Source organism: Scylla paramamosain, chromosome 2 (assembly GCF_035594125.1).
Source record: "Scylla paramamosain isolate STU-SP2022 chromosome 2, ASM3559412v1, whole genome shotgun sequence".
In the NCBI taxonomy this organism is placed as follows: Eukaryota; Metazoa; Arthropoda; class Malacostraca; order Decapoda; family Portunidae; genus Scylla; species Scylla paramamosain.
Genome location: NC_087152.1, coordinates 8,750,001 through 8,772,824, shown reverse-complemented (window position 1 = coordinate 8,772,824; position 22,824 = coordinate 8,750,001).

Sequence of the window (22,824 nt, the reverse complement as noted above, 5' to 3'; positions counted from 1 at the left end):
TCACGATCACCACCACCATTAACTTGAATATCTTACCATGCACCATTATTATCATCACGACCACCATTAACACTAACACCATTACCATCATAATCACTACCACCACTTACTAGAAGACCTTACCTTATCATGCACCATTATCATCACCACCGCTATCAACGTCACAATCACCACGGCCACTGTCATTACACACACAACACCACACATCTCATACACAGCACACACCTTTACTCTTTTACACAGCAATGGCCGTGGCACCACATTTTACACTTAGCACTTAACTCTTCTGTCCTACATCCCAACACCATGCACCACACCACACCACACCACGCAGCACCACGCCTCTCCCTCCCTGCCAGCGTCCATGAAATTAGACAAAATTAGCAAACAGCAAAGTTATTAATACATTCACTTACCAATTAATTAACTGAGTATGATAATGATAAACAAATAATTAAAAATGACTCAGTCCATTGACCTCCATTCTTATAATCAGCCTCATTACCAGCAGATCATAATAAAGCGAATCAATTTAATTAAGTTGCATGCTAACGTATTAATTGGACCAATTAAGAACCTTTAACTGGGTGTAACATTAAAGATAATTGCACTAATTCTTTTTTTAACCTTTTTGTTCGTTTTCTCTCTTTTATTGGAGGACGGTGACATACGCCTGGCAATACTCGACTCACTGCTGCTCAATTTACCTAATGAGGAGCACCAGCGCCATCGTTATGATCATTCCCCACCTCACCTTACCTCATCCCTCCGCCACCTCCTCATACCTGACACGGGAAGAGACAATACTTACATTTGCCACCTCACCTCATCCCTCCTTCATCTCCTTCTTATGCAAATAATAAAAAGTATTTGGTTATTTGGAACTAACATGGAAAAAAAAGTGCTTCCATTCTCTTCATCGTACATTTATAAAAGGTGTTCCATTATTTTTCCTTGACACAAAAAAAAAACAACACTCCCATCCTCCATCTCACCTCATCCTTCCTCTATTTTCTTATACAAATAATAAAAGTATTCCACGACTTGCCCTTGACAGAAAAAAAGTGTTTTCATTCTCCATCTTACCTCATTCCTCACCTATCCCTTTTCATATCCTCCTCTAACTATACAAAATAATCCATTATTTGCACTTGACAGGAAAACATAAAGGAAAAAACTAATTCCTTTTCCATATCACTCTATTCTTCACCTCTTCCTTTTCCCTATTCCGTCTAACTGTAAAAAAAAACATTGAGTTATTTTGCACAGAAGAGAAAAAATAATAAAATAAATAAAACAGTGCTCTCTATTCGCCACCTCATTTCTCACTTCTCCCTTTCATTTTCCTCTTCCAATAAAAGCATTTTCATTACTAACTCTTCACAAAATAAAGCAAAACAGAACCAAAAAAAGAAGTTTGGAAAGGGTTTACAAAGAAAGCAGAACAACACAAGAGGTTCAGTCACGATCGAACACGTTTCAAACACGACACGATACGTGCTGGAAAAAAAAATACAATAAAGTAAAATAAATCCAGAATACTGCACGACACAAGGACGCAAGAAAAAAAAAAAGACAGAAAAGAAAGACGAACGTGTACAAACACAAACGTACATACACACAAACACACTACACAAAGGAACGGAAGAAATACAACAATGACACAAGCTGACAGACACGCGTATTGACACACAAACAGACAGATCTACAGACTCATACAAAAATGCAAAAAAAAAAAAAACTGACGGAACTGAAATCGAGACGGTAAAAAAAATAAATAAAAATGGAGAGAAAAAAGAAAACTGACAGAAGAAAATCATAATGGTGAATAGGGGAAAAAAAAAGAATATGTATATATATATATATATATATATATATATATATATATATATATATATATATATATATATATATATATATATATATATATATATATATATATATATATATATATATATATATATATATATATATATATATATATATATATATAATGACGGAAAAAAAATGTTTGTCAAAAAAAGGAAGAAAATACAGGAAAAAAACGCAATAACATAAAATAAAAAAGAAATACAGAAAAAAAAGACGGAACAAAATCAAGAAGGGAAGAATGGGAGAAAAAATATAGGGAAAAAGGTGAATAGCACCACGAGCAGCAAGAGAGGGGAAGGAGAGGCGACCTAAAGAGGACTCTCAAAAGGAATGTAAAGGACTGACCTCCATCCATCATTCATCTTATGGCACCTCGTGGAAGTGGGCGCCGGGAAGAGGAGAAGGAGGAGGAGGAGGAGGAGGATAATAGTAAAGGAAAGAAGGCAGTGAGTGGAGAAAGACGATGGAAGAAAAAAATGGAAATGTGAAGAAGGAAAACTAAGATAGAAAAAAATCATGATCATTAAACCGAAAGAGAGAAAAAAAAAGTTTTGTATGTATATAGTTACAGAGAGAGAGAGAGAGAGAGAGAGAGAGAGAGAGAGAGAGAGAGAGAGAGAGAGAGAGAGAGAGAGACCAAGGGTGGGATGACAATACAAGTTCCATCAATAAGTGAGAAAGGTCGCAAGGGAAGGGTGACTAAGGAAGAAAGGTCAGGGTGTCGAGTGGCCCCAGACAAAAGGGTCATAGATCAAGTCTTGGCAAGATGACCCACGGAGGAGGAAGGTGGTGCGAGAGAGACAAAGAGAGCGGAGGAGTATCGGAGTAAAATGAACATGTGGAGGAAGGACGAAAAGGGAAGGAAGGTGGAGTAAAAAAAAGGATGAATAAAAGAGGAAGGAGTATAAAGGTAGAGTGGAGTAGAAAGAAGGACGAAGTGGATGAGAAGGTGGAGTGGAGGAAGTGAAAGAAGGGAGGAAGATGGCGTGTAAAGATGTAGTGAAAGAAAGTGGAAGGAGGAAGATGGAGTGCGGAGCTGGAGACAAAAAATGTGGAAGAGAGGAAGATGGAGTGAAGAGGTGGAGAGATTACTTACCTACTTGCTAGATGAATTTATAGACCTTATGCGCCACGGTAACAGGGTAATATAGCGCCGTACATCAAAAATACTGCACCAACACTGACTGAACTGCTAAAAAGGAAAGTGGAATAGCATCAAATGACATGAAATACGGGGAGGTTTTGGAAAGAAAGGGAATAAGTTTCACCGTTACATTAACATAACTACTACTACCACATACACTTACTGCTATTATTTCTTCCTTCTGTCGTTTTTTAATGTAATCTTTGTATAGAAATTAATAGCTACCAATCATATTTCGTGCAAAAGGAACGCTATACTATTATGTCTAGTGTGTGTGTGTGTGTGTGTGTGTGTGTGTGTGTGTGTGTGTGTGTGTGTGTGTGTGTGTGTGTGTATGTGCAGCCCGGGCCATACCACAGGCGATATTGCTTTCCGAAGAGAGTTTTGGCAGTCCACCTTCAAGGGATTTAGGGAGATTTTTCGCTGGTGGCGCTGTGTACGTGCTGGTGTTAAGGGTAATCCAATGCTGGGAGGAAATGGCACATGAGACTTGGGTGATAAATTACTATAGGTGTTTGGAGGCATGACCACCACCACCATCACCACCGGCATTATCTAAGTCATCAGAAATACCATAAGTTAGAAAAACACAACAAAATCAACCAATAACAGATCCAAAAGACAAAAAAAACACAATATACCCTCTCGTTTTCGGATAGATATCACCTTTTCCTACCATTCCAGTAAGGTGGAAAACTACCTTATGGAAAACCTTTAAAGGAAGATTAAACAAACTTATGGACCGGGATGATAGGGGGAAATAGGTACGCACGTTTTATACAGAGACTACCACGTGTAGGACTAACGACTTCTTGCACCCTTCCTTGTTTTCTTTTGTTCGCATGATCTTAAAGTTTTATCCCTCACGCTTCTAGGTTATTGCATCCTCGAACACGCTATATTCTCGTCCAAACCTCACTTACACCCAATAAGATGCGATGTGTTGTGCTGCGTTGCGAGAATCTCCTTTGTAATGACACTCCCTCATGTGACTGTTAGCTCTTGTTTCGATACTATCCGTACTGGCTCTTGTGCAGCTCGGTAGATGAATGGAATAGACTCAGTAATCAGGTCATTAGTGCTGAGTCATTAGGAGGCTTTAAAAGAAAATTAGACAAGTTAATGGATGAGTGTGGTCGGTGGAAATAGTAGGTATGTTTCTTACAGCGACTGCCACGTGCAGGCCTGATGGCTTCTTGCAGCTTTCATTATTTCCTTATATTCATATGTTCTTATGCTCTTGATACAATAACCTACCTAACTCCTCCATTCCACAGCCACCACTTGGCAGAGCAGGACGGAACCCATCGACAGACAAACACGACAGACAACACCCACCATCGGGGCTTTAATTAAGGGGGAGAGGAAAGGAAAACACTCAGCCATAATAACGGTGCAAGATAGAGCGAATATCACCTTCACGACGCCAGCATCAGGGAGATCCACGCCTCCCTCGGGGAGCTCCTGGGCTTATCTGTGTGTGTGTGTGTGTGTGTGTGTGTGTGTGTGTGTGTGTGTGTGTGTGTGTGTGTGTGTGTGCGCACTCGCGGCAAGGCGGCTGACAAGGACCAATTATGACAATAGTGGTAGTGACGGGCTATAGTGGCGTTACTGGTGGTGTTAGTGGTCAGGGTGCTGGTGGGGGTGGTGGCGGAGGTCGTGGTGGTCGTGGAGGTGCCCAAGAGGACGCTGACCGCTGATCTCCCTCCCACCACCACCATCACCACCACCACCACCTCCTCCTCCTCATAACTGGTGGCCCACATATTCTTTTCCCTTTTCTCTGCGATATTTTTCCCCGAGGGGAGGTTTCTACCACCCTGAGGGACCAGTAAGTGCCTAGTTTCCGTCCTGACAATGGCTAATTAAGATAATAGTGGCGATACGACCGCCGCCATATTGAAAACTGGGCTAGAGAGAAAACAAGTGAGAAGCAACATTATATTGGGGAGGAGGAGGATGAGGAGGAGGAGGAGGAAGAGGAGGAGGAGAAGGAGGAGGAGGAGGAGGAGGAGGAGGAGGAGGAGGAGGAGGAGGAGGAGGAGGAGAAGGGGAAGGAGGAGGAGGAGAAGGAGGAGGAGGAGGAGGAGGAGGAGGAGGAAAAGGAGGAGGAGGAGGAGGAGGAGGACGCTTTAGCCAGTCTTATCTCCAGCTTCTGGGTCACTCACCAGGCGGGAAAAATATTTCACAGGAAAGAGAGCTTCAGAAAATCTTGGGCCAGGCTGAGGGGGCCTGGGTGGCGAGCCATGAAGGAGTGTGGGTTGGGGGGGTCACGTAATGGGCGAGGGTCATCTAAGGCCATTGTCAAAGATTGGAGTGCACGTAATGGCCGTGTGTTGTGAGAAGCTTAAGCCTACTCACACTACAACGTTTGGTTCCATTTGCAGTGTCGTCAGGTTATCTGTTCGCGTATTTGACTGTATGTACGTCTGTTAGCATGTCTGCCTGCAACGTGTGAATCATTGCCAAAAAAATTTGATTAATATTCCAGCACCAAGCCACTTAAAACTCACGGCAATGAAGTGAACACGTCGTAAAGTCTGAAAGGAGTAACGATAAAAACATCCATGAGATCGCCCAATAAACGGCAGCAGCAGCAGGAGGAGAACCAGCAGCAGCAGAGCCACCAGCACCACCACCACCACCACCACCGCCACCACCACCACCACCAGCCTTCATTACAACATACCAGTGGCTGGGTCCGACGCAGCAGGCAGGAGTGTCACGGGAGGCACAGTGACGGGTGCTGACGGGTGCCTACTGACGGGCGCGCCTCCCCCTCCCCGTGGCGTGTCACTCAGGGTGCCATCAGTATTCAGGGTCAGGGAGGCGAGGTCTCGTATTAAGCTGACGCATATACTGCACCGGCATGTATCCAGCGGAGCATATATCGTGTTTATGGCAGTGTTTATGACGCTGCTGCTGGTGTGGCTGCTGCTGGGCCGGAGAGGGAGGGGGGGGGAGAGAGCTAAGGGCAAGAAAGGCACGGGAACAGACGGAGGTTACACTCACTCCCCCTGAACCCCCATGCTGTCTCCAGGGGCGTATGTTCTCATGTGAAAAAGCACTAGTCTCCTGGGCTGAGACGCAACACAAGACGTAGTAAATAATATCTCCTCCTCCTCCTCCTCCTCCTCCTCCTCCTCCTCCTCCTCCTCTCCTTCTCCCTCTCCCTCCTACACCACCACGTCGCCCCCTTCATCAAGTCAGCTCTCGCCTGTGCCCCCGAGGCTTGAGTACCGCCGGTGATCCTGCGGGCTAATGACACGCTGGCCTGGCACTCCGTAATTATCGCGGACGTAACTCAATGCTCCGTGTTGGTGACGGTGAGCGTGGCGTGGGATGACGGATGTCCGCCACGTGCACGACACTATCACTGAGAACACCGAGTCAATACTTATTTTTCCACTTTTTTTTTTTATATTGATTTGTTGGTAGCACTTGTTAAGGTTGATTCCAGGTCTTTGGTCCAGATCTAAACTCAGAAACTGGAAATTCTCTATTTATGATGAATCTGACTAAAAAATAAAAGTTACTTAAGTGCGGGGTGCGCGATTAACCCGTGAGGTGCGCAATTGCTTCGCTTAGTCTTTTATATATATATATATATATATATATATATATATATATATATATATATATATATATATATATATATATATATATATATATATATATATATATATATATATATATATATATATATATATATATATATATATATATATTATATATATTTATTTTTACCATTATGTTTTTTGTGCTCTTTTCTTATTTCTCCCCCATTAATGACTTTTGAGGTGATAGTCTTTGTAGCATTTATTGTGTTTGTGTGTAAGAGGATGAGGGAGAGGTTTACAAAAGGCTTATGATAGTATAATGTTTTCCATAATTTGATGCATTTTATTCACTTTCATCATCTCTGCCCCTGGACAACAGTCTGTATTCTATTTGCTTTACACGTAAGCAGCACCTCAGGTAACACAACAACTAATGACACTGAATACTAATTGTCTTCTATTATTCCCCTTCAGTATCACTTATGAAAGAAAACTCATCAGTCATCATTAACAAGGCGCCTGCTAAATGGAGGAACACTTAATAGCTTTAATTATAATGACAATTTATATCACCTGCATTTAGTGAGTGTCGTGACCTGGATGACTATCTTCTTATGTATTTTTATGACTGTGACCAACGGCACCAAAACTGAAAAAAAGTGCCCACTTAAGGTGCCAATCCTTAACAAAATAACAAAAAAAAAGTCCAAAATTACAAGGACAAAACGGGAAAAAAAAAAAAGGCAAACTAAAGGTGCCAGTCCTAAAGACAATAGTTCAAAAACAAGTAAAAGATTCCATCATGAAGTATCTTGACAGTGAAGATGAAGCGTCTGGAATAGAGGCGTCCACACCCAACACCACCACCACCACCACCACCACCAACACGCTATCAAAGGCCTGGAATGTATTACCATCACTAAAAAAAAAAAAAAAAAAAAAAAAAAAAAAAAAAAAAAAAAAAATTGAAAGTGCCAATCCCTAAAGAAAACACTGCAAACACAACTTCAAAATTACATTGTGAAGTGTCCTGACAGTGAGAGTGAAGTGCTTGGAAGAGAGGCGTCCACACCTACCACCACTACACCATCGAGAGCCAAGGCAACATTCCCCTTACTTGTGCTTTTACGCAGTGCCATAAATTTCTTTCCCATGACCTCTATATCTCCAAATGTGCTGAAGTGACCCGCCAATCTCTCCCACGTGCCACTACGCCACGCAGGAGTCGCGCCCCACCTCCCCCTCCTCCGTTATGTACGTGGGGGTCGTCTCGTGATAAAATCTAAAATGAATGGTATGTAAATTTGATCACCTGTTCCGCTGCCTCCCGCAGTGACAGCGCGTGCAGCGGGAAGGGAGGGGAGGGGGAGGGAAAGGGGTGGCGGCCGTGAGGAACACACCTATACTTCGTGCTAATTGTAAGGGCGTCGCTGACAGTATGTTCGTATTAAGATCGTGTCATGATCTGGCGCTCTTCCAGGAAACACTCACACTCTCTCTCTCTTTCACACACACACACACACACACACACACACACACAATGGAGCGTTTGTTTAAAAGTTAGCCCCTTAATGTCCAAAACGTTAACTTTTGCCTCTCAATACGCGATCATTAGGAAGATAAGGAACAATGGAGGGCGTGAGGCAGCAGCAACGAGTCTAAGAGTTGGGTATTCAAGAGGAACAAACTGACACAGGGACTAAAGATTGGATCGATCAAAATAAAGCTTCGAAATAAAGAAATGCTTATTACTCACGACACTGGCAGACTTTGATTGCTCATAACGAATTGTAATATAACGTAATTTCAAGTCACGAACTGTCAATGCGGATAAATGGCGCCACGAACGACTCAGGCATGACTATGAGACATTTCATGGTAGTCATAATAGTTTGTCGCGTAATAAAGTGGACATTACAGCCAGGAGTGTTAATGCTGGCCTTGTCGTGCGGCTCTCGCTCGTGAATGCTTTTACAAGTCACGTCAGTAGGTGATGAAATGCTAAATAAGTTAAGAGGTCGAAACATTTTACGAAATATGATGATGCACTGAAATATAATGCTCGCTATAACTTCACAAATGTTTTTTTTTATTATTTATTCTTTATCAGCATGAATTGGTCCCGCAACAAAACATGAATATACGAGTATTGTCATGTAAGTCTGGTCATTCACTTTGACGTAAATACACACACTGTATTCAGGCGGGAGTCATCATCACAGCACATCATTATACCAAAGTCATTACATCAAACACAAAATCTATAGAATAACCATCAACGTTATTATCATTCTCTTTGTTTCCACTCATTTCTGCCACTGCAACTACCACCATAACAACCACCACTACTACTACTACTATAACCACTATTACTACTACTACTATAACCACTACTACTACTACTATAACCACTACTATTACTACTACTACTACTACTACTACTACTACTACTATTACTACTACTACTACTACTACTACTACTACTACTACTACTACTACTACTACTACTGCCACATGTCTATTACGCAGACTGAACTGGAAACACTCGAACAAACAATAAAAATACTGAAAGTGATCCGGCAACTTTCCTCTTCCATGTACCTTCCATGTAGTTGCCATTCTTGCCGGCACTACACTGACTAGTGACCAGATTCCCGAGCGTCCACTTTTGCTCGTAAGTCATGGAGGCAGATTTCTCTTTCGTGTGCCATGTTGACATCGCTTCACAATGTTAGTTTACATTTTTTGACATTCATCCTTATGACCCTGTTGTTTAAGTGATACACGCTTGCCAACCTCGGCTGTGAGCTCCAGAAACTATGGTAGGTTAATGAATCTCCAGATGAAAACAATAATAATAATAATAATGATAATAATAATAATAATAATAATAATAATAATAATAATAATAATAATAATAATGAACACACACCAAAAAGAAAAGAAAAAACAGGAAGATTAATACCGTCTTTTCTCAGTTTAAAAGAAATAAAAAATAAAAGACAACGACACTGTAAAACGAATACTTGGGACTTGTGTGGTTGAGGTGGAGTGAGTGAACAAAACATACGAGTCAGTGGCTTACAACACAAAGAATACCTCTAGAAAGCTTCATGGTGATTAGAGCAAAAATCAGCGAGCAGTGCAAGGGTTAATGCCGGTAATAATATGGATCATTTAGTCAAACAATCTGGCGCGTAGCTCATCGTGACGCCATTAGCTAACCCGTTACGAGGTCGCCGCCCACCGCCGGGACCATCAGGGTAATAACATTAATTTGTGATAATAGATGGATACAAATGTCCTTAAACTAAAGGTTCCTTCAAAGATTTATCCTGAACTTTTAATGATAAAAACCAAGTCTAATGGCCATCGATCGAGTATAAATTCGATGAGGTAGAATACATGAATATCTTGGCGGCCATAACCTCCTCACCGGCCCGCTCGCTCTTCTTCTCTTCCTCCTCCTCTTCCCCCTGCTGTTCTTATTGTTTCCTTGCTCATTTCACAGGTCGTATCTATAATCTACTTGAGGTGGAATAAAAGACACACACACACACACACACACACACACACACACACACACACACACACACACACACACACACACCTATAACTTCTCCTCCTCCTCATCATCATCATCATCATCATCATCATCATCATCATCATCCTCATCCTCCTCCTCTTCTTCCTCCTCCTCCTCCTCCTTCTCTTCTCCCTCTCTTCTTCTCATCTTCCTCCTCATCTTCTTTCTAATCCTGCTATTCTTCAATGTCTCACTTTTATCTATTTTATCCTATTTCAATATATTTACTACCATACTTCTCTCACTGTACCTTAGAATAACAGTAAGGATAAAAAAAAAATCTGCTCTTGCTTGTTCTTCCTTTGTATTCCTCTGCAATCCCACTCTCTCCCTCCTTCTATAACCTCTCACCATCGGAATCACCATCACCATCATCATCATCATCATCAATCATCATCATTCACACATCCATATCTCACAAGGAAAGACGGAAACTCATCAATTAATTCCCCAAGATTCACCTCAAGAACCACCTCCTCCCCATATTGTCCCTTTCCCACGTCAAGCTGAAGGTAGGGATGTGAGGAGGGGAAGAGGAGGGAGATGGCGTGGGGAGAAGGGTTAGGTTTGTAAATGGCGAAGGGAAGGGATGTACGAGTATAAGGGGGGGGACTGAAAGGTATAAGGGAGATTGATATAAGGATGAAGGGAAGGATATATAGATAAGGGGCAGGCAGAAAGTGAGGAGGGAAGGAGAAAAGGAAAGGAAAGGAAAGGAAAGGCATACAAAATTAAAGGGAAAGGAAGGGAAGGGAAGGGAAGGGAAGGGAAGAGAAGGGAATGGAAAGGAGAGGAGAGGAAAGGAGAGGAGAGGAGAGGAGAGGACAGGACAGGACAGGAGAGGACAGGAGAGGACAGGAGAGGACAGGAAATTAATGGAAATGAAAGGAAAGGAAAAGTTTGCGAAAGGATTAGGTGAAGTCAGAAAGAAATAGAGTATGAGCAAGTATAAAGATATAGAGGAAGAAGGAACAAAGGAAGAAAACGAAATAGAAGAAATCATTATATATTGATGGGAGGAAGGGAAGCAAGAGGAAGGGAGAGGAAGGGAAAAATGACGAAATGATCCCAGAATGATATAACGTTACAGACAAGGAAGGAAGAAAGGATGGAACCAAGGGAGGAAGAGAAATAGAAGAGGGAGGATTATGTAACTGTAATAGGAAGAGAATGAAGTAAAAAATGACGAATTGAGTATAAAAGGAAGGAAAAGATAATAATGCAGGGATCAGATAGGCCCTTATTAGGTTAAAGAGAGGCAAAAAAAGAAAGAAATTTTAGAATGAAAGAAAATTCACATACGGCTGAAAGGAGAGGGAGTAAGAAGACAGAGAGAAAGAGAAAGAGGAGAATACGTGCTGCAGAGATAAAATGAAACCAGAATAAGACTGTGAGGAAGGAAGGAAGGAAGCAAGGAGGAAAGTGCAGAATGAAGCGAGGGCTATATAAAGGTAAAAGGAAGGGAAGGAACACAAGAAGACAAAGTGAGCGGAAGAGAAGGAGAAGAGGTGATGTCGGGATAAGACCAGTATAAAGCTATGAGGAAAGAAGGAATGACGAGAGAAAGGAAAGAAAGGAAGCAAAATGAAAGAGAGAAGAAAGAAAGGCAAGAAAGTGACGAAAGTGGAGAAGAAGGAAAACAAGGAAAAGTGGTGTGATGTCAAGATGATATAAGACCTGTAGTTTATAAGCAAGCGAGGAAATAAAGGAGATAAAATAAAGAAGGAAGGAAAGAAAGAAAGGAATAAAGGGAAAAGAGACGAAAAGAAGAAAGAAATTGAAAAAAGGAAGGAGAAAAATAGGAGAAAAGGAAGAAATGAAGGAAATAAGGAAGGAAGGAAGGAAGGAAGGAAAGAAGAACACACCACACCATTACCTACTGAGTCTTTAAATCTTTCCTGTTAAGTTTGCGGCAAGAACCTCATAACGGAAGTCACAAAGCCGGGCCGTAAAAGTGAGAGAGAGAGAGAGAGAGAGAGAGAGAGAGAGAGAGAGAGAGAGAATCAGGACTTCACACTCCATAAGGAACGCGAGAACGAATTCAGCGCGATCAGGGAGTTCCACGGCGGTCGAGCGAGACGGTGTTGGGTTTCATTCCGCGAAGATCCGAAGCTTCATTATGTGGATATTGTAACCTCTCCTCCTCCTCCTCCTCCTTCTCCTCCTTTTCCTCCTATCCTTTTCTTCTTCTTCTTCTTCTTCTTCTTCTTCTTCTTCTTCTTCTCCTCCTTCTTTCTTCTTTTCCATTTTGTTATTGTTGTTCTTTTCTTTTTTTCTTCTTCCTTCTTTTCCATATTGCTGTTGTTGTTGTTGTTGTTATTGTCGCTGTTTTCTTTTTCTTCTCCTTCTTCTTCTTTTTTCGTAATTTCTCTATTCTAATTCCTCTTGCTTCTTGAAATTAGTCATTTTCTTGTCTTTTTTTATTTAATGACACGTTATTTCTCTTTCTTCGTTTTTCTTCTTCTCTTCTTCCTCCTTATTTTCTGTTTTAAATGTTCTTGTTTCTTCTAATTAGTCATTTTCTTGTCTTTTTATTTTAATGACACGTTCATCATCATCATCATCATCATCATCATCATCATCATCATCTTCTTCCTCTCCAATTCATTTCTTTATTCTAATTTCTGCTTCTTCTATCTCTTTGTCTCACAATTTTAATCATTATCGTTCTTTTGTGTTTTCCTCCTCTTTGTCCTCCTCTTAATATCTCCGTCTTACCTCGTCTTCATTTCTATTTTCATCACCTTCTTGCCTCCTATTTTTAATTACTACCTCTCCTCTCCTCCTCCTCCTCATCAACATTATCCTCTTCTTGCTTATTTTTATCTTCCCATTCCTCTTCCTCTTCATTTTCTACATTAACCCTTGTTTTTTATTCCATCATCTCCTTATCTTCTACTTTTAATTATGATTTTATTTCTCATTTATTTTCAATTTTCACTTTAAAACACACTTTCTTCCACACACCTCTTTCTTTCCTTCTTTTCCTCCTCTTCATCTCCCTTATCCTCCTCTTCCTCCTCCTCCTGGTTCTCCTTCTCCTTGTCTCCCTTATCCTTCTTCTTCCTCCTACTTGTTTCCTTCGTCCTTCTCCTCTCCCTCCTCCTTCTTGTCCCCCTACTCCTGTTCCTTCTTATCTCACTCCTTTTCCTCCTTCTCCTCCACTGATACCTGGAGGAGGAGGAGGAGGTGAAGGAAGTGCCGCCCTTCACCTCTCGTAAACACAGTAGTATCTTCTTCCTCCTGACGGCGCCCTTAACGCCTCGCCCTCCACCTAATGTTCGTCTCGGATGAAGCATTTCGCGTGTTTACTCTCCGGCGTAAAAGAGTAGCGCGGAGGCGTCTCACGGGGCGGCGGGCCCATTCCGACTCGCCAGGTCCCGCGTGATGGTCCCCTGCCAGCCTCAATCTTGGAGTTTATAGGCCTATTTTTACCCCCTACCCTACTCCCCACCACACACGGCCCTCTCTTTCTCTATCTCTGCCTCCTTCTCTCGATCTTTCTCTTCCTCTTATGTCCTCTCTCTCTCTCTCTATCATTCTTTCTCTCTTTGTTTGGCTCTGTTTGTCTGTCTCTCTCTCTCTCTCTCTCTCTCTCTCTCTCTCTCTCTCTCTCTCTCTCTCTCTTCTCTCTCTCCTCTCTCTCTCTCTCTCTCTCTCTCATTTTGCCCTTACTTCATCCTTCAGGATCTTGGGAAAACAATAAGGTATGGAAAGGAAGTGGATATAATGATGGTGATGATGATAATAATGTTTTGTTGTGTATAATGACTGTTTTTGTTACTGTTTTAGCATATTATTTTTTTTTTTTTTTTAATGTGCAGGAGTTTAAGGAACCTAATTTGTCACCTTGTTTTTTCTACCTAATGATATTACATGTATTTTTTTGTGTGTGGCTTCAAAGTGCATTGATTATTACTTGAGGTAAACTATGAATTCCTTATCTTAGACAATATCCAAAGATTCATTTTAGCTTCTGACACTTCTTTTGTCACCACCACTACCTCCATCACCACCACCACTACTACTACCACTACTACTACTATTACCACTCCCACTGTAATTACTATACTCATTACTTGTACTACTACCACCACCACCACTACCACCAACATTACCATTAGTACTAAACACTACGACCAGTACATCCACCACCACCACTACTACCAACACCAACACCACTACTACTACTACCACTACTACTTCCACTACTATTACTACTACTATGCCCATTACTTACACCATCAACACCACCACCACCACCACCTTGAGACTTTAATATGAAGAAACTCGGGCGTGAAAAGTGTACACAACCATCTTTGTCGTGTTGCCTTTTTTTTATTTTTTTCCCTCCCCATTCACTATTTTCCTCACCCTTCTTATTTTTTCCAGCCTAATACCTCGCGCTGTAGCTTGGCTCCTCCCGCCCCTCCTCCTCCTCGGAATATTACCTTCCCGCTTCCTCCCATTCTCCCTCTTTCAACCATTCCTCCTTTTACCTTCCCGCCATAAAGTCATCACAAGGGAGAGGGGAGAGAGAGGGGACAGCGGAAGGGGCACCGGTATATATGAAGAGAAGAGACGAATATGGAAATGGGTGATGGAGGAGGAGATGGAAGAAGACGAAGAAGAGCAGGAAGAGGGATGGAGAAGAAGAAGAAGAAGAAGAGAGAGAGAGAGAGAGAGAGAGAGAGAGAGAGAGAGGAGAGAGAGAGAGAGAGAGAGTCATGTTTTTAGAATTGAGGAAAGCGAGCAGGGAAGGAGGGATGGTGGTGGTGGTGGTGGAGGTGGAGGCGGCAGCGTATCTAGGACCGTGAAGGATCCGTCGTGCAGGATTCCTGGATATTAAATGCAGGTATAAGGGCCATAAAAATAGTTTTATAGAGGCGCAGCATCGCCGTGGATGGAAGCCAAGTCTGCCGCCGCCCCTCGCCAAATTCTCTTTATCGGAGTTGGCGGCAGAGGCGGCGGGTGCGGGGGCAGGGGCGGGGAGGGAGGAGGCGGCAGGCAGGGCGGAGGCAGAGAAGGATTGCAGAAATGAGGGATGAAAGGAAAGGAGGAAGAGAGGAAGACTGCGGATAAGGGAGGATGAATGAGGGGAACTAAAGAGCCACCAAGCGACGAAAAGAGAAGAAAACATATATCGAAGGGGATAAGAGAGAGAGAGAGAGAGAGAGAGAGAGAGATGAGTAAGCAAGTAGGTAGGTGGATAAAGAGGGAAAGAACTTTGGGTGTTTTGAAAAGGAGAAAGAAAGAAAACGGAAAGGGGAGTCTAATGCTGATTGGTTCACAAAGTTACAAAGTTGACCTCTGCTCCACACATGCGAGTCTCTCTCTCTCTCTCTCTCTCTCTCTCTCTCTCTCTCTCTCTCTCTCTCTCTCTCTCTCTCTCTCTCTCTCTCTCTCTCTCTCTCTCATGGCATTTCATTCTCATTTTTTTCCCATTCTTTCTTGTTCTTATTTTCTTTTCCTTCTATTTTTTTTCTTTTCCTTTCTCTTTTCCTGTCAACTTTTTTCTTTCTTTTCTTCCTTTTCTTTTTTTTCCATTCCCCCGAAACGTTTTCTTTTAACATTTTCTTTCTCTTTTTCTACTGACTGACTTTTTCATCTTATATTTCGTCCACTTGCATGTACATTTCCCTACCTCTCTCTCTCTCTCTCTCTCTCTCTCCTCTCTCTCTCTCTCTCTCTCTCTCTCTCTCTCTCTCTCTCTCTCTCTCTCTCTCTCTCCCATAATAACAAACGCTACACGACCGCAGACTTTTGCTAATATTATCCCAGCGAGGTTTGAGTGAGTGGAAGGAAAACATGAGACTGCTGCGGGAAGGAAGGTAGGAGGAGAGAGGAAGGAGGAAATAAAAGTAAGACCAATGGAGGACGGGGAAGGAAAAGAGAAAAAAAAAAAGATGACGAGGAGGAAGAAGAGGAAGAGAAGGTGGAGGAGGCAACTGCAAGAAAAAAAAGGGAAAGAAAGGAAAACAAAATGAGATGATTAAGAAAAAGCTGGTAATTATTTGCCACAATGAAAAGAAAAAAAAGAAAAAATCACAAGTTACATTTCGAACTAAAAAAAAAAAAGATAAGAAAAACGAGAAAAATTCGATAAGAAAAACATTAAAAAGTTCTAAAGGCTATTCAAATAATGTAAAGGAAAGAAAATGGAAAATAGATTAAAAAAAAAACGGAAAAATTAAATATAATATTTGGAAAACGAAGAACAAAGGAAAACAAGGAAAATACGATAAGAAAAAAAAATATATATTACAAACTTCATAAGGATAATTAAATACTGGGAAGGCAAGAAAATAGAAGATAAAAGGGGATAATTTTATTACGTGCAGGTGTAAAAGGAAAAGATTGAGAAAGGAATGATGGGAAGAGGGACGAGCAACAAGGAAGGGAAGGTTAATTGGTAGAAGGGGAGAGGGGAATGTTGAACGAGGGTGATGTTTGACTTGATGGCGGGCAAAAATCTTGCATTAGGGAAGGTAAGTGGGTGATAGCTCAGAGAGAGAGAGAGAGAGAGAGAGAGAGAGAGAGAGAGAGAGAGAGAGAGAGAGAGAGAGAGAGAGAGGTAATAACACACCACCGTTCCGTCTGACTAATAAGCACTACACCTCCGCTAACACCTGTAATTCTCATTCTGTCTCGACAAAACAACAACAGCATACAAACTGACTCATCCTCTTCTGTTACTCGACTCACACATTTTCGTATTTGCCTCTCTCCTCTAACCTCCCTCCCTCCTTTGTCTCCCTCCCCATCATACCCTCCTTCCCTTCCTCCCTCCCACTATTTCCTCCCTTCCCCAACATCATCACTCCTTCCTACCCTCCCACCTTTGCCTCTCTTCTCCAACACATCCATCATTCCCTCCCTTCCACTCTTCCCTCCCTCGTACCTTCCTTCCCTCCCTCCCCCAACACACCCATTATTCCTTCCCACCATACCCCTATTCTCCAGTACACCCCTCCTTTTCTCCCTCCTTCCCCCTCCCCCTTTCTTCAACACACTCATCATTCCCTCCCACTCGTACCTTCATTCCCCAGCATCCTTCTATTCCATCCCTGCCTCCCACCTTTGCCTTTCCTTCCCCAACACATCCCTGCTATTTCCTCCCTCCTTCCCTCCCAAGCCCTGTGCGACACATTCACTCCCTCCAGCCGCTGCGAAGGGCACGAGTCAGCGGCGGCAGGAGCGGCAGCGGCGTGGCGTCCTTATGAATACCGTCTGGCTGCGGCGTCATAGAGGGGCTCTTAACTAATATTGGCTCGTGAGGAGGCAATCGGCGGCACTGCGAAGCGGAGAGGACCCACTCTTCAGGCTGCACGGACACGCCATAACGCCGCCCTGATTCTTCCTTTATAGTGACGATAAAGTCGCTTATCTTCCCGGGGAATGAGTGGGTAGGGAAGGAGGAGGTGGGAGTGTAGGGGAGGGAAATGGTAGGGAGGGGATGTTTTAGGGGTATAGGGGCGGCAGCGGCTGGTGCTCCACTCATCACCCGAGCGAGGCCTTCTGTATCATGTGTCTCCCTGGGAATACCGGTTCTCTCCCGTTCATTTATTCTTTTCTGGAGCCTTATTGCCTTTCTCATGTCTATCTTGCTGCTTGTCTGTCTAGTTGTGTGTCTGTCTATCTGTCAGTTAGTGTGTCTATCTTTCTGCCACCTAGTGTGCCTATTTATCTGTCTATCTATGTAACTAACTATCCATCAGTTTATATATCTGTTTATCTATCTGTTCATTTATCTATCTGTCTATCTACCTATCTATCTAACTAACAATTCATCATATCAATTTATCTATCTGTCTATCTATCTATCTATCTATTTATTTTTCCATCGATTCATCTATCTACCTGTCCATCTATCTATCTATCTATCTGCATATTAATCCATTCACCTCTCTATCTATTTATCTACCTATCAATCTATCCATCCATCTACTATTTATCTATCTTTTTATCTGTCTCTTTATCTATATAAAATTGTGGACGCCGGAAAAGTCTGGTCTTTCGATACCGTTCTTTTCCCATAAAGCTAATGAGCACTAGAATAATCGATGGATATTTAAAGCGGGCACAAAAAAAATATAGAAATATCGAGTATGTTGAATATGGCGGGTGTTGGGTGATGATGATGATGATAATGATGATGATGATGAGGAGGAGGAGGAGGAGGAGGAGGAGGAGGAGGAGGAAGAAGAGGAGGAGGAGGACAAGGAGAAGGAGGGTGCCATGGGCCGAAATGAGGTCATGAGAAGGAAAATGGTTGAAATGACGAGAAAAAAATTCTCCTTACTCTCTCTCTCTCTCTCTCTCTCTCTCTCTCTCTCTCTCTCTCTCTCTCTCTCTCTCTCTCTCTCTCTCTCTCTCTCTCTCTCTCTCACACACACACACACACACACACACACACACACACACACACACACAAACAATATTTTCAAAAGCAGATACAAAACATAAACAAAACAAGACAAAACCATAACGCAGAATTTAAACACATAAACAAAAACAAAACAAAAACAATCATTCATACATTGCTATAAACACTTAGATTTTATACGTAATAATTAAACTATGAAACATAAATTTATTGCACTATTACGATTCAGCGCCGTGACTGTGTGTGCATGTGTATCTACCTGTGTGTACTTGTGTGTGTGTGCGTATGTGTGTGTGTTACCTATATGTCACCTGTTCTTCCCTGCACCCGTCACCTTTACGCCTCCCTTCGCTCCTACCCCCCGCCTGTCAGTCTCCTCATTGTCTCGCCAACACACTGCCTGATGGAGCACGAACTCATAGTCACAAGTGTGGGCGGCGATGTAGGTGAAGGGGTAACGAGGCCACACATGTCCCTTCTCTGTCTCTCTCTCTCTCTCTCTCTCTCTCTCTCTCTCTCTCTCTCTCTCTCTCTCTCTCTCTCTCTCTCTCTCTCTCTCTCTCTCTCTCTCTCTCTCTCTCTATCTATCTATCTATCTATCTATCTATCTATCTATCTATCTTTCAAGGGGTTGTATTAGATACAATACGTAATTCACAGATTGTAATAGAGAGCATCCACAGAACTCGACAAAAATAATGTGACTTTAGCACAAACAAGAAAATAAGAGTCAGAATGAAACTAGAGACTTTTACACCGGGGATTTTAATAGACACAAAACATACTTCACTGATTCTAAGAAATGTGTCATTTAACTTAATAAAATAATGTAATCTTGGCCCAAGTAAAGCAAAAGAAAACGCTGCCATAAAGATGCGAGGAACCTAAAGCCTCTCGGTACCTGCGTCGGTCACACTATTCAGGCTTTCATTCTTCGCGAGGCAGCTATGTACGTTCCACAACAGTGCGTGCGACAGGGCGGGAACCGTGGGCCAGGCGTGCTGCAGCTGTACTGTACATGTATGCGCGGACCGTGTATCCAGACTTGAGTGGAGCATGCACCGACACACAAACTTCACTGTGGCTTCCCATGTAACGATTATTTTTCTCCCAGTGCCGTACATTTTTTGCGTATAACTAATCTTTTCCAGCTCTAACCTCTTTCTTCTGACATACATTGCCCTTTTCCCTGTCTCTTCCTCTTTCTCAAGTCATATACCCTCTTTCCTGCCTCCTCTGCCATCTCTCTCAAGTCCTATGCCCCCTTTCATCCCTCCTCTCCCACCTATCACCTCCCTGTGCCCACTCTTAAGACCTACCCTTCCCCTCCAGCACTGCTCTCCCTTCCCATGTGTCATGTCGCCGTCAGCCTGGCACGTCAGCACGGGCGGATGCAGTAGTGGAACAACGAAACGGGTTGCTGAGAGGGAGAGGGAGATGACAGGGGCCGGAGGGCGGGAGGGAGAGGTGATGTACACACGGCTGTCAATTCATTTCCATACTGTGGAAAAAAGTTTGTTTCCATAACTGACCAAAAAAAAAAAAAAAAAAAAAACTTATGAAGTCGGTTATTGTTTTATGCAGAGTTTTACTGGACAAACTGTCCGCACAAAGCATTACAAAAACACAATTATATCGGAAAAAAATGGTAAAAAAAACACACTGATGGGAGGGAAACATCAAATAACATCAGCAACAACAACACCAACACAAACAGGGAGCAGCAAATACATAACACGGCAAACACAAACACAACACCAAACAACAAACACAAAATCACCAACAATGCAGAGCAGCAACAAAAACACACAAAACATCATCACCACCACCACCACCACCACCAACAACAACAACAACAACAACAACAACAACAACAACAACAACAACAACAACAACAGCAACAACAACAACCTTTACTACCTACCATACAACAACAATGCAGCGCGTATGTACTGATTAGAACACTGAAAATCCGAACTACGTAGCTACTGAAAAATTAACACCAGCAAAATGTAACGTTGTAATAATAAACTCGTAGCATCAGTGGACGTTTATGTGAGGCAAATCCTTTCTAACGCAGCGTCACGTATTGCACTGGAGTTGATATGCAGATTAGACCGGATAACCCACGCGCGGGAGGCAGGCGGGCTGTGTGAGAGTGAGGGAAGTGAGGGTGTCAGGGTGAGGGGCGAAGGGTGAGAGTGATACAGGAGAGACGAGGGCGATGATGAGGGCAGGAGTAGTGATGGGTACGATAACGTGTAATGGCAATACCGATTCAAAATGACTAACATGGAAATTATAACGGAGGTGATTGATTAAAGGTGACGGTGGGGAGGACAAAGGCAAGGCGAGGATGGTAATGAGAAGGAGGATAAGTCAACTGATGAAATATTAACCCCTTTGAGTGCTAATGATAGTACGACACTTGTTACTGGAGAGAAACTACATGATTTTATTGAAGAAAGATAGAATGGTAAGGACTAACAGCTCTGAACAACTTAATGACTCCTTTCGTTCTTGGCTGCGTCTCTAAAAATTACTCTCTCAATTTTGCATCACAATATTCTATAAAGCTTGAAATCACAGCAGACGAAGAGTTGCGTAATAATCAGTGCTCTAAGAAGTAAAGTTTTTAGTGATAATGCATGTTTTGATTCTCTGATGAATTATAAATGCAATATAAATATAAGAGAAGTAAAATGCAAGTAGTAGATTGATAGTAAAATAATAGCATTAGCATATAAGGGCAGGGATACATTGATATATTTGTACTGATGAACAGAGAAGTTAATGCGTGTGGTTTGGAGCGAGCATGAATAATTTAGTAAGTGCATGTCATGGTACACAGAACGACATGAGGAACAGAAGGATTGGGGAATGAAAAGATAGTTATACAAACACATGTATGGAAAGCAGGGACATGAAACACACACACACACACACACACACACACACACACAAAGAAAGAAAAGTCTGGCCGATGCAAGTTCAATTCGGAATGGAAGAAAATAAAAAAGAACGAGAAAGCGAAGAAAAGAAAAAAAGGAACATGCTATTGAAACATCAAACAACATTAAAGAAAGAATCACAGATAATAGGATTTGAAACAGCAGGCAGGAATACGAGGTTTGTGTGTGTGTGTGTGTGTGTGTGTGTGTGTGTGTGTGTGTGTGTGTGTGTGTGTGTGTGTGCCCCGGGGGGTGGGGGGAAGTAAGAGGGAAGGGCGTGGCAGGCAGGCAACCAGGCAAGCAATTCAAGCAAGATGAAACGCACAGAAACAAGAGCCTCTGATACCGTGGGCGAAACCAGATGACACGCGGACTGAACACACTGTAAAACGAAACATTGTGGGGCAGAAACCACATCCCCGCCACGATGTATCAAATGTCTCCATTACGAGAGAGAGAGAGAGAGAGAGAGAGAGAGAGAGAGAGAGAGAGAGAGAGAGAGAGAGAGAGAGAGAGAGAGAGAGAGAGAGAGAGAGAGAGAGAGAGAGAGAGAAAGGGGGGATGGGAGGAGGAGGAGGAGGAATGGTTAGAGGGAGGAGGAGGAAGAGGAGAAGGTGGTGGAGGAGGTGGTTCCAGCAAGAAGAAGAAGAAGAAGGTAGAAATAGAATACAAATGGAACAGAAAGAAAGAGAAGAGGAAAGGAGAAAATGTGGCACCAGAAGAGACAGAGATGGAACATGTGAAGAATAAACCGAACAGAGGAAGGAAATAGAAAATACATGTGTATTCTCGTACACCAACATAAAACTAATATTGATAAACAAAAACGTGAAAAGAAATCACTTAACCTAACCTAATTTAACCTAACCTTACGAGAAAGATGACGTGACCACAAAGAAGGAAGGAAAAAAAAAGATTTATGTGAAAAGAGGTAAAGTAACCTGACCTAACCTAACCTAACATAACAAAACCATGCATGGAAAACTATGACGTGATCACATAGAAAAATCAAAACAAACCCCCAAAAATATGGAAAATCAATCAGTTTAAGACACTTTTCTCACAGCCACCACTCTGTCCATCCCACCATGAAGGCAAACTCTTCGTGGGTCTTTCAGATACAGAATCTTCCACTCTAAGCATAAATTCAAGGACGTACGTTCCCTCAGCTCTATATCCCCTAGCTCCCTCTCCCGAATCTCCTTCCACCCCGCTCCCCACGGCTCGGGAGTGAAGGGCGGCGCCAGGGCGTTCAGGTCCATCCATCAAGGCTCTCACGGCCCGCCAGCAGCCACTATCTAATTCTCCATCGACAATATGCAAAT